The following is a 13752-nucleotide window of genomic DNA, read 5'->3' on the forward strand; positions in this document are numbered from 1 at the left end:
TTTTTAATGTGGTTGGTAACAAATGAGAATCCGTGTGGATAATTTTTGGTTTCCAAATATACTTTAATTTCACTAAGTAGCACATGTTGTTTGGCAGCCATTTTCAATAAGAAAACATGTGTAATATTTTGCTCACAACCACTACGCCACTCACGTGAATTAAAACAAAATATTCGAATATATTAGGAATACTGCAATGACTTCAAAATATATTAAAGGGAAGTTATCAATAACCAGTTTATTTTAACTCCCCTTTGCCTTTGAACTTCTCTTTGAAAAAAGGGGAGTGTTTATTAACTGGGGGAGTCATTTTTTACTGGGTTATTTCTACTCTACGGGGGTTAATATTTTGTAGTTTATTTTGACCGCGACAGTCATCTTTCACAGGGAGTTAAGATAATCGGAGCATGGATTTTATCGTAAAATCGACTGCCACATTCCTCTAAGAGTCTGCTAACTTACGTGCATGCCCATGTGCCCACATGCTTTTCATGCCTTCCTGCCTACGTGCCCTATTTACGTGCCTTATATTTGCTTTCGACAATTTTTGCTTCAGTTCAAAAACCTTGTTTTCTGCATAATGTTTTGGTGTGGTTTGAATGACTTGTGTATATATTTTGAGCACTTTGAAAAGGGTGGAAACCATGCACTTTTTTCGTTCTGTCAAAAAAATTATAATCTATTACAGTTATCAGGAAGATGGAAATAAATGATATGTTGTAATTTTCTTGTTTAATTCATGTATATATTATATTTGTTATTTTTTATAAAGGGATTATTTTTTGTAAATTGTGTACATCTTGCCGCGCAGAATCTATTTCATTCTATTTTTCTAAGAAAAAAAGGATGAATTGTCTGTCGTAGGAGAGACTTCATAAAGTCTGTAAAGTTACCATCAAAATATCAACAACAATGATAAAAAAATGTGATTTTCTATCGATTATTATTACAAAAAATGCAAGAATTAACTTTTGCAATTAAGCTTTCTTAAAATTTTTCGCAGGGTCTAAATTTCGCAATTTTGGCCTAAAATCTCTGAATGGTCAGATCAGGAACATTAACAGAATGCTGTACACCTTAGGACAGGCTAAAACAACCTGGAAAAAGCTAAAAAAACCTAAGGACGTGCGTAAACTAGCTAAGAGATGCCAGACCACACTGCTTGTTATGTGGATCGAGTTAGAATCGCCCATAAGGAGATGTTGTTTAAGCAGTTTGATTTAAGAAAACAAAATTTTGTTGGTAAAACTTTATCAAATGAAACACAAGACATTTTACATCAATGAAGCATGTAAGTCACCCTCGTCCCCAGGGATTTTTTTCTTTTTGATATGAGAGAAGACGACGAAAAATACACAAGTATCGTTGAGTGATTTTTGGCCGATATATGGCCAGATTAGGCGAACGCGTCATACGTTAATTTATTCGACCAAGAATAGCGAAAGTTTAGCTAGCAGAATTTTATATTCCAGCAACAGAAAAATATTGTCTCTCGACGGAAATATATAAAAAAATTATCTTGGTAACTGCAATAAGCGTCTTTAAAGTTTTTAAAAAAGATGTGCTGTTTTATTAGCAGGTTACATAATACTTTAAGGCGCCCTCCCCCCCCAAAAAAAAAAAAAAAATTCGCAGAGGATTGTCTTTTCTGAGGATACTTGATGAGGATATCATAGTATGTGACGGTGCGACAAAATTAAGTCAAGCCATGGTTATCTGATGCTAGGAGAAGTATAGGCAAAATATGACATTTTGCTGCTGGACGCCTAACCAAATAACTGAAAAACATGCGTTATTTCAAGCGCCTTCTTGGCCGCTTTTGTTCCTCAACATCACGTGTATGAATTGATTTTCGCAAGGCTGACTCGTCTTCCAGAGAACTGATGCGGTATTTTCTTGACGACAGAAAAGCTAGAACAGGGCGAAACAGGCAATATCTCGACAAAATAACTAAAAGACAAAACTTTGATTTGAAAATCGGTTCCATTTAAACACTAGGTGGTATTAATGCCTGCATCCACAGAAGAAATTGTAAAGCGTGGGTGCTTCGATCTTGAGAATTCTTGTTTCGCGTGGATTACGAACTTAAACGGCAAAAAACTTGTTTAAAGATTATTTTATGAACATTCTTGACTTGTGGATCGACAAAAGGTGTACACCAGCACTATTTCGACCAGAAAAGCACCAAATACCTAAGACCTTAAGTCTTAAGTCTAATTGATGACGAGTTCGTTTCGGAGGGTGCATCGTTAAGACAGCTTTCTGAATGCTTGTGAAACACCACATTAAATATTCAGAACCGTCATATAATGTCTTAGAAGGCCCTAAAATATCATCTAGCCATTCCAAGGAATTAAACATCTATGATGGTTGCTATGGGCGTTGCGGTTGGTTGGAAAAAGTGGCAGAATGGGCAATAAAAACCTAAATTTGTCATAAGCACTACTTGCCACGGTATTCTAAGATGAATTTGCTGTCAGAAAACAGCTAAATGACAATTCTTGACATTTAGAAATTTTTCTAGGGGAACCACCTTAATATAGTTTAGTTAGCTTTGTACTTCCTGAAAACTTAGATTGTTAGGTTTCAAATCAAACTTATAAAAAAAGTTTTTATTTTTGTGGCGTTTCAAACAATGAAAAAAAACAAGGAATTAAAGAGAAGAATATATATATAGACAGCTTCCGACATCATAAAAGCTTGCCTTGAACATTCTGACATTCTGTTATGTGAAACAACAGAACCATTAAGGGATATTTTGGAGAATTACTTTTTGCAAGAACTAATTTTTGAAATACTAGATAGATAAAAAGTTCTACTCTTGTTTCATATATCTCCTTAATCTGAATACAAGTACGAGTATAAGTACCGAATGGAAAAGAACAGAAAAAATTCTAAACATGCGTCACCTGAACAGAAAATGTTCTTGTCTATTCTGTTTTGATGAAAGTAGAATCGAGTTCAATTTTTTCTGTTTCATTTTGTGAGGATTGCGAAAAGTGTGGTTACTTTCTGTATAAAAATGCGCAATGTTATAAAATGGAAGATAAAGTAGAAAATTTTTTGTTCTGTTTTTGTCCATTTCATACCATGGGGAATTTTCTTAAAGTGGAAAATAGCTGTTAAGATGCCCAGTTAAGTAAGCTACGAAATACTTCTTGTTGGAAAACATACCTTTTAAAAAAATAAAAGCTTGTTTTTATGTTGGTTTGATAATTTTGAGTCCAAAAATATTTCCACTATTATCATAGTTCCTGAGTTTCTGAATTTGGTAGTTTTAGGGGACACTGATAAACGATTTTTGACAGTTTATCAGTTTTGACAAAGATGCATGTGCAAAAAACATGATAAACGATTGTCAGATAGAGTCTAAATAAAATATGTGCTATGCTTGATTGGCCAGGGTTCCCACTCTTTTTTTCAAAGCAAAATTTGAGAAGATTTTTGTCATTTTTGAGGAGCGTTTGTTAACACAAAATTGAGGTGATTTGAGGCGAAAGACTTGCACTTGTAAAAATGAAGCAACATATCTCATTTTTTTTAAAAATAAACAATATAAAAACTAGCATATATAAAAAATAACTAAATGTCAAAAAATGTTTAAGGAGATTTGAGAAGAAAACCTAAATTTTTTTTAAAAAGGAGGATATTTAAGGAGAATTTAGGAGACCTTTTGAAATCAGCGTCTTTTTTAGCTGCAAGTGGGTTGATTATAAGTAACTTAATTAAATACTTGATAATTTTTTAAAAATAGGGACCCCAGAAATATAAATATTTGCAGTATTTATCCTTGTGCATCTGATTTCAAACAATTATGTTGCTATTGCATTTTACTGAGAAATAAAGTCTCTAATCCTATCGTAATTTGCAAACGTTGAAAAAGTTGAGCTAGCTAAGAGCTAATGTAAACAAAGTACTAAGTAAATCAGCCCGTCTGCAGTAGGTTCACCTGCTACGTACTAAGCATATTAACAACCTTTTTTTTAGCTAGCTGCTTAGCTAGCAAACACTTTCTAAAAGACAGGGCTGTTCTTTAATATTTCATCAGTCTACTAGCTATTCTTTCTTAATGTACAACGCAGCACCGGGACTGAGTCAGTTATGTTTTAATAAATCTAACAATGTGACACCAAAACGTTTTTTTATAAATTTTGCTGGCTTTATACAACATTATTAACCTAAAAAAGTCCTAACTAAGGAAAAATATCATCATTATCATGCGAAAATGTGAAAACCAATCGTATTTCAAAATCCGGTCAACGATACCAGGGTATTTTTCGACGTCATCTTTCATATCAAAAAGTCAAAAAACCCTGGGGACGAGGGTGGGATATAAGTTTATACGTTCCAAGATGCAAGCAAAATTTTAAGATGGGTTCATTTTTAGTATGTCCTTAAATTTTAATTTCTTTTTATCTTGAACATTTTTATGCAGTATATTCTTATAAAAAAACAACATGTGTTGAGAGATGTTATAAACTTTTGATGAATTTCATCTCACTCAAGTGAGGAATAGCGTACCAGTTCAGTTATATCATTTTGCATTCTGAACGTTAAGAGGTTTGTCAAATTAAATACCAATCAATCTGTTCTAATTTTTGTGAGGACGGTCATTAGGTGTTTTTTATTATTTTTAAAAAATGAGAGCTCGGTCGAAGAATGTCTGTCTGTATCTACCTGTTTTTTTTACGTATCTATCCGGTTTATATCACTGTATTTTTTGTCTGCATTTCTGTATGTAGAATTGTAAAAAATCGTCAAAAATTAAGGCACGTAGGCACGTTAAAAATTAAGGCGCGTAGCCACGAATACGCGTAATGCATGTATTTAGCAAGCTCTGCATGCTTTTTATAATCGTAAAGAAGGAATTAAAAAAAGAGTAAATGTCTTACCTTTTTTGCTAAATACAACGTCCAGGATGAAAGTTGTACACGTATGAAAAATAGTTCCTATTGATTAATACCTAAATGATTCGGGCGCACTCGTGTGTTTAAACTCACATATCTTTAGCATGCGAATGGAATGAAATGTGGAGCAAAAAACGGGAGCTTGATCTGCTGAGTATGCCTGAAATATAATTGTTGAAGAAAAACAATAACGGAAATTATCATCCTTATCATTGTAAACAAATAACAAAGCGTAGTTCAACACATAAAGATATAAAAATACTTTCAATCAAAATGTATATTAACCTTAAAGATCATATTTAACCCCCTTAAAATTAAGAAAGAATTCTCAAAATGCGTATTATCTTGAAAAGAGGAGTTATAACTTCTTAAACAAACACGTAAACTTCAGACGAAATGTTTGTGAACACTTATTCACATAGCGTGCTCTGTTTTAAGGCAGAGGAACAAACTAAAAATAACACAAAGCAAAGCATACAGACGTAGAGACCCGAGCCGTTATACGTCGGAACAGATATTTATTGTTAACCTTTTTTAGATATTGAATAATTCTTTTATACTCTAAATTTAGGCAAGGTATACTAGTATAAATATAGTCTACCAAGATAACTCGAGCTTCTGTGGCCGCCTATTCATACAACATATGAGTTACCACACGTAGAAATAAAGCGTGTCCGACTATAAAACTTGTTAAAAGTATTTGATACCCTGTTGTCATTTGTGCATTTTTCTTGGCCATTTCTTTTGTCAAAGTGGCTGACGGGAAAAGAATTTCAAAGAAAAAGAAATTTATAAAAAAACTCTAATAAGAGAATTCAGAAAAAGATGGAATTCATAAAAGAAATTAAAAAATAGCTCACATAAAATAATCAGATGAAAAAAACTAGAAAAAAAAATTGTCAAAAAGTTTAAAATAAAAAACGAATAAAAGTAGGATTGGGTGAGGAAAGGCTTACCATTTCTGCAGCATGTAATGTAAGCAGTTCTTGAACTTCCTCAATCGCAGCTAGAACTTACTTGGGAAAATTTTGCAAATAAACTTGCTATTTAAAATCTTTGTAATGCCATCAAACTTATTAAGAAGAATGGTTGTGAAGCGCTTTATTTACTGTTAAAGTCAGTATACCAATTATCTAGCTCATTTAATTTTCCCTTTATATCTTCCATTACATCCTTCTGGTAGCCAAGCGTTGATTACAGCGTTTTTATTTTACATTACATATTAATGACACAACGATTTAATCCATCTTTTTTCTTTGTCAAACCATGACATTCAGGTTACCTTCTCCAGTATTTTTTCAACTTTAATTTTTTTTAACTTTTCTTTCTGGCATTCTTCAACACCTTCTGTAGCCATCTTCAATACAGTTTTTATCGCTTTTTTGTATCATATCTGGTATGCATATGCTTTTGAGGTTAATTGATAGAATGTTGTGTCGCATTTCCTTCTTAGAACCTCCGACAATTTCCTCAAGACGTTGAATCTTCTCCTGCTGCCTTCATTTATCTCATCGCTCTCCTGTCGAAGTTTTCTTTCAAGAGCTCGATATATAGTTAATTTCTCCTCATAAGCTTCATTTATTTTTTGTAAAATAAAAGTGAATAATATATCTTAACAAATTGTAGTGGATGTGGATTCCTATTGACAATTAATCATTTCTATTTGACGACCTTTTCATAGGAACATTCTTGAAATCCCGTTTTGGGGTTACCATGACAACCGTATTGCTAAATGTGGTCCCAGAAAAAATCCTGAATTTCTGTAGAATTACTCCTCAACTTCTGTGTTGTCCTAAAAGGTGATATTTTATATGGTAATACCATAAAATGCATTTAGTAGCCAACTCAATCGATTCGTAATTATCAAAGACGGTGAAACATGTTGTCTAATGATAATGACGTCATAGCGAAATAGCCGGTGTCAGGAAATTTTTATCTCTACCAAACAATTTCTTTTAATGCTATATTATATTTCTACCAGGGTGCATCAACATAGCTTAAGCCATTTAAAAATTTTTTACAGTGGTTAAAACCTAAAAATCCTTCATCCGTTATTCCTCTCCGATATTACATTCAGATTGAGTTACCTCGTCTGTCATAACGCACATTTCTGATGTTTGAAGAACCTCGTCTGCATCGAAATAACCGTTATCCGTGAAATCAATCAAAGATTCACCAAAAGTGTCATGGAATTGCTTCAACTACACATCAAGCAACTTGAATGGGTCATTGTCATCGAACAGGCTTTGTTCCGGCTTTCTTAAAGCAGTTGACCACTGTTACTGGTGTAACACACTTCCGAGCTGCAGTGAACAAAGTCATTACTTCTAAAATGTTGACTTTTTGGGGCAATTCTCCTTCGTCAATACTGGTTATTTAAGCGCTTGATAAGTGATAACGATAAAAAGCCTCCAAGCTTCTTATCACACCTTGATCCATTGGTTCGGTTTTTGAAGTCGTGTTAGGTAGTAGAAAAATGAGCTCGATGGCTTTAAAAACTTTTGACATGGGATAGGCAGGGCAGTTGTCGATAATAATTGGAATCTTTCAGTTGTGCACAAAACTTTTTATCCATTTCTTTCACCCATTCAGTAAATAATTCCCCATCCATCCAGCTCTGTTTCCAATTACAAACATAGGAAGCTTTTCACCTATTGCGTTACCAGCTATCAGTTCAATTGGTCTCACTTTGCTCTGTTTGCCAGCACTGTTAGCAAGCCATGTCGAAACAGTTTTTTTCTTCTCGCCGTATTCCAATGCGATACTCTTTTTTGTGCATTTTCCCCTCTCTGATCTTCTGCAAAACTTTATATTTGTCGGTAATGGAAATGTTTATCCTTTTAAATTATTTACTCCTATCAACTGGACAAAACAGTGGCTGCTATCCTGTACAGCACAGGAAAACAAACAACAGATGGGTTTGTTTATGTTTGTGGTCAAAGTTAGAACGCGGACTTGACGTTCGAACATTCTGAAATTGTTCAATTTGGAATACATTACAGCGATTTCTTTTTTGTCATTGTTTAAGGGAAAATTTATCCCGATTTTAGTTGCATTTGTTGCTTTGAGTTAGTTATATCGAGGTATTTTGGCTTGTTGGAGTCATAAAATAGGTTCGCTAAAACGAGAGTTTTGATAAAAGAGAATCGACGGGAAAAGGACTTTGGTTCGCAACATAGAGATGTCCGCCATACCAGGGGTTCGCTATACCGAGAGTCTACTGTATTTATATAAATCAGAAACAAGAAAAAGACAAACTTGTTGATTTGTTATCGAAATCCTGCCCTGTAGTGTTGTCGACTGCTCAAGTATATAATAAATAATTTTTAGTCAAAACTATATAGCTACTCTACTAATCTTATTTCTGGGATTAGTCTAGCCAGTTAAAGCAGAAAACAGTGACCTATGTAGCTAGCCCTGTCTACCTGCTTTTAGTAATACGGGGGACCAGGCGTCGCACGCTGGGTTAAGCCGCAAGTAAAAGTGTTACCCAGCGTTAAAAATCCTGTGGAGCAACTAATAAGAGCCGTAAACTGTGCCACACATTCAGGTGGAGCACTCTAGTAGAGGTATGCAATATGTCATATATCTAGTGAAGCGCACATAGCATTATTGTGTTTCAGCTATAATCACACAATGATCTATTTTTTCTTGTTTGGCGCTTCTCCTATACAGTGCAAATTATATCGTAATTACACTGTGGGGAGTGCAATTATTTCTTAATTGCACTCTGGAATCTTAATTGCACTCTTTAAGAAGCGCTGATAATTTAAATATTTATTTTCTCTCGTTTTATAAAAGTCAAAAAAAGATATCTTTACAATGAATCGAACTAATTATAAATCGGGTAATTAAAAAATCAAAACATTGAAATTGACATCCTGTGCTACTCTTACAAAAATAGTTCATTGTGTGATTAACTCGTATTTTTTTTGCTTTTTAAATTTCTCCTTGTTCGAACGGACTCGGAAAATTAAAAAGCAAAAAAAAAATACTCGTTCGGTTATTTCCTAATTGCACTCGTAAACGTGCACTTACATATACTAATATAATTTTCAAAAAAATAACTTTCCTGAACAATTCCTTAGTCTACAACGCATTGTCACCCCGTCATAGCAATAATAGTTGACCAAGCTTTGTTATCATTTGGAAGATGATTGTGGTGAAAGTTCAAAAATGAATGTTACTCCAATGTCGCACATTCATGTAGGTACAATACTTTTTACTAATAAAATGTGTAGTTACCTAACTATATTTAGCATCATAAAAATTATTAAATAAGAAATTTGTTGTAACTAGCTAAGAACTGCATTTGGCTACTTTTACTTTTTAGCCAGAGGTAGCTCAAAAGAGCTAGCTAGCTACATACAATAAATAGCTATAGCTAGCTGTATTTATTTTACATTTTCATTCCTTTTTAAAACATCGTTGTTAATGTAGTATGTATATATGTCTAAAACGTTAAGGTGAACAACACAAAAAAAATGTTAGGATATTGTTCTTTTGAGGGTCCAGAAGTGGTTTGCTTGGAAAGAAGCAAACCTCTTCTGAAGCATTCTTTTTTAAAGAAATTTGCATTATTTTCATAATAAGCATCTTGCATAGTCGAAGTCAGTTGCCGTCATGTTTGATCATCCACCTAAACTACCTTATTGGTTCTTTTTACGCGACCCTAATTTGATGTAACGCCCACCTTGCACGCCACCTTTGGCGGCATAAAAGGACCAATAAGGTAATTTCACGAGTGCGCGGATTGAAGATCCCCCTTTCTATTGCGTGAGAGAGATAAAGTGTAAAAGTTAGTAGAAACGATTTTACTTTCTTACGCAACAGGTCATCAAAACAAAAAAGAAATTTGGCGTGCGCATGATTATAATTTGAGCTTTAGAACCTTTAAAAATGAATTTCTTATGAAAAAAATACAAGTCAGGTCCTTGAACTGTCTTTCTCTGCATGTTTTTATACTACACTAGCACCTTTGTGTTCGAAGATGCAACCATCCAGCGTTTTTAGCACACGTCAAGTGTATCCACATTTTGCATGTGTCGTATTCAACCAAGTTCATGCAACTTCTACTTGGGTTATCATCATCCTCGCATAATCCACTCTCTTCACTGTCCTGATTAGGTGCAATTTCATCTACAACATCGCTGCTAATTTTAACTTTCTTCAAAAATGCTAAAATTGATTGAACTTTCTGCTTTTCTCATCACTCATAGAATTTCGACACTCGGATCAAAAGGGTAAATTTTTTTTCTTAATGGAAGTTCAGTTGCAGGACACTGAACAGATTTATTTCTGTGTCACACCTAAAGGTTTTAGCCGAATTGTGGAATTGTCTCTTGTTGATAAACTCCATCTTCAAATACTTAAAGCATTACCTTCTAAAGAGACAGTAATTGATAGCAACCTGGCGTTAATTCAGTTTGTAATAAAATTGTATTCTTGCTTCTCATTATCTAAAAATGTTCTCTTTTTCAGATCAGCCATTATCAAAACATTGACCATCAACATTTTTTAAAAAATACTGAGTGACAGAGTAAAGTTTTGAACACCTAAATACTGAAACATTCAAACGCTAATTGTTGAACTAATGAAATGTTGAACTACTTAGTTCATACCTTATTCGAAAGTTATTATATTCGAATCATCAAATTTGTATAACAGGTTTTTTATTATGGAATTTCCTGGATTTTCCAGAATAATTTCGAAGGTATTGAGTTTAAGATTTTACTTTTTTTTTAAATATTACAATGTGTAAAAATTGTAATTTTAATGTTTTATTTCTTCAGTTGTATTGTATAAACAATTTTTTATAGGATTCTGAAAATTTGGCTAAGTGTTCTTAATTTTTTAGTAGTTGAACCTGGAATTTTACAGTATATTACAAATTTTTAAAACCTGAAATCTCAACCTCGTCCACAGGGCATCTTGTATCTCTTCTGACCCCGGGATTCGTATCGCCGTCCCGGGGTCAGAAAAGATACAAGATGCCCTGGGGACGAGGTTGCTGAAGTCTATTATTTGATTCTGTGAAAAATTCTGAGTTAAAAGATCTTTCCTATGCTGTTTTTCAAAGAAAAGGAGAAAATCGGTAAAATATCAGCCTTGCCATTGTTCTTATTTTGTTTTTATTGTTTAACAATTTTCACCCTAATTGTTGTTCTTATAAAATTGTTCTTATACAGAAAATATGTATATGTAATTTAAGTTAGCTATGATTTAAAGTTACAATAATAATCGAGAATTGAATTTTAAAACTTTAGAATATTCAATAATTTTGTTCCCCCCATATTATTATTACAAGCTCGTGAGCTTGTATTAAAACGCAAATGTGTCCCACAAGAATGGAAATTTTTGCCTCTCTGAGCACCGAAACGGGAGTAGTCGTGTGTTCGAATCTCATCTTGGTAATTATTTTTACTTTTTTTTTTTTTGCTGTTATATAAGATAAGTGTTCAAAATCATTTTTTAACTAACTGGTAAAGTAAAAGTGTCTCCATCAAAGTTTACAAAGGTGAATGTAAGCAGACTTAAGGTCTCCCAAATGCCTGGAAAGTAGTCTGCAAAATTTCCACAACATTACGTAAGAGAGAAACGAAGACAACCATCAACTCTCTGCATTCCTCTTCTGGGCTTCAAATTCGAGGAGTTTTCCGTTCAAAAAGATATCACAAATCAATTTTGAAAAAATAACTGCATAGTGCGTAACAACTATTATAGCCTATCTAAATAGCATAATATGTCGTTTCTAACTTCGTAACAGAAATCACAATCTGATTGACAGCTTTTTGTAAACTTTATTCGCGAGGTTGTTTACGTATATCATACGTCTTGTTACAAGCTCGTGAGCTTGTATTAAAACGCAAATGTGTCCCACAAGAATGGAAATTTTTGCCTCTCTGAGCACCGAAACGGGAGTAGTCGTGTGTTCGAATCTCATCTTGGTAATTATTTTTACTTTTTTTTTTTTTGCTGTTATATAAGATAAGTGTTCAAAATCATTTTTTAACTAACTGGTAAAGTAAAAGTGTCTCCATCAAAGTTTACAAAGGTGAATGTAAGCAGACTTAAGGTCTCCCAAATGCCTGGAAAGTAGTCTGCAAAATTTCCACAACATTACGTAAGAGAGAAACGAAGACAACCATCAACTCTCTGCATTCCTCTTCTGGGCTTCAAATTCGAGGAGTTTTCCGTTCAAAAAGATATCACAAATCAATTTTGAAAAAATAACTGCATAGTGCGTAACAACTATTATAGCCTATCTGAATAGCATAATATGTCGTTTCTAACTTCGTAACAGAAATCACAATCTGATTGACAGCTTTTTGTAAACTTTATTCGCGAGGTTGTTTACGTATATCATACGTCTTGTTACAAGCTCGTGAGCTTGTATTAAAACGCAAATGTGTCCTACAAGAATGGAAATTTTTGCCTCTCTGAGCACCGACACGGGAGTCGTCGTGTGTTCGAATCTCATCTTGGTAACTATTTTTACTTTTTTTTTCTTTTTTCTTTTTTAAAAAGATAAGACAAGTGTTCAAAACACTTGTTTAACTAACTAGTAAATAAAGGTGTTTCCACCAAACTTTTTAAAAGTGAATGTAGGCAGAATTAACTGAATTAATGAATTTCGCAAATTTTGGGGTTTGTGGGTTTGTGGTCTTTCTTCTTCCTGTCAGTCGGTTCAGCCAAGACGGACCCATCGAAAATTAAAAGTTCGAGGAATTTTCCGTTCAGGAAGGTCTCACAAATCAATTTTGAAAAATAAGTGTGTAACAAATATTATTGCGTATCTGAATAGTAAAATATGTCGTGTCTAACTTCGTAACAAAAATCCCAATTTGATAGACAGCTTTTTGTTAAATTTATTCGCGAGGTTGTTTGCGTATATCATACGTCTTGTTACAAGCTCGTGAGCTTGTATTAAAACGCAAATGTGTCCTACAAGAATGGAAATTTTTGCCTCTCTGAGCACCGACACGGGAGTCGTCATGTGTTCGAATCTCATCTTGGTAACTATTTTTACTTTTTTTTTCTTTTTTCTTTTTTAAAAAAATAAGACAAGTGTTCAAAACACTTGTTTAACTAACTAGTAAATAAAGGTGTTTCCACCAAACTTTTTAAAAGTGAATGTAGGCAGAATTAACTGAATTAATGAATTTCGCAAATTTTGGGGTTTGTGGGTTTGTGGTCTTTCTTCTTCCTGTCAGTCGGTTCCCCCAAGACGGACCCATCGAAAATTAAAAGTTCGAGGAATTTTCCGTTCAGGAAGGTCTCACAAATCAATTTTGAAAAATAAGTGTGTAACAAATATTATTGCGTATCTGAATAGTAAAATATGTCATGTCTAACTTCGTAACAAAAATCCCAATTTGATAGACAGCTTTTTGTAAACTTTATTCGCGAGGTTGTTTGCGTATATCATACGTCTTGTTACAAGCTCGTGAGCTTGTATTAAAACGCAAATGTGTCCTACAAGAATGGAAATTTTTGCCTCTCTGCGCACCGACACGGGAGTAGTCGTGTGTTCGAATCTCATCTTGGTAACTATTTTTACTTTTTTTTTCTTTTTACTAACTCGTAACTATGTCCGAAATAATCAATTGCAATGTCATAGATTTAAAATTCGTAATTAAACTCTCTAAGTACTTAGAAGTCATCTAAATGACGTTTCGGGCCAAAATTGCTATTTGTTTTCGACAAAATTTGGCACAGTTAACAAAAAAAGTATGCTGAACATAGTAGTGACATCATAATTTGGATTTTTGTCACCTAAATGTAATTTTAGGCCAAAATTGGTCTAAAAATTAAAACTATGTTAGACAAAACTTGGCAAAGTAAA

Source organism: Hydractinia symbiolongicarpus, chromosome 13 (assembly GCF_029227915.1).
Source record: "Hydractinia symbiolongicarpus strain clone_291-10 chromosome 13, HSymV2.1, whole genome shotgun sequence".
In the NCBI taxonomy this organism is placed as follows: Eukaryota; Metazoa; Cnidaria; class Hydrozoa; order Anthoathecata; family Hydractiniidae; genus Hydractinia; species Hydractinia symbiolongicarpus.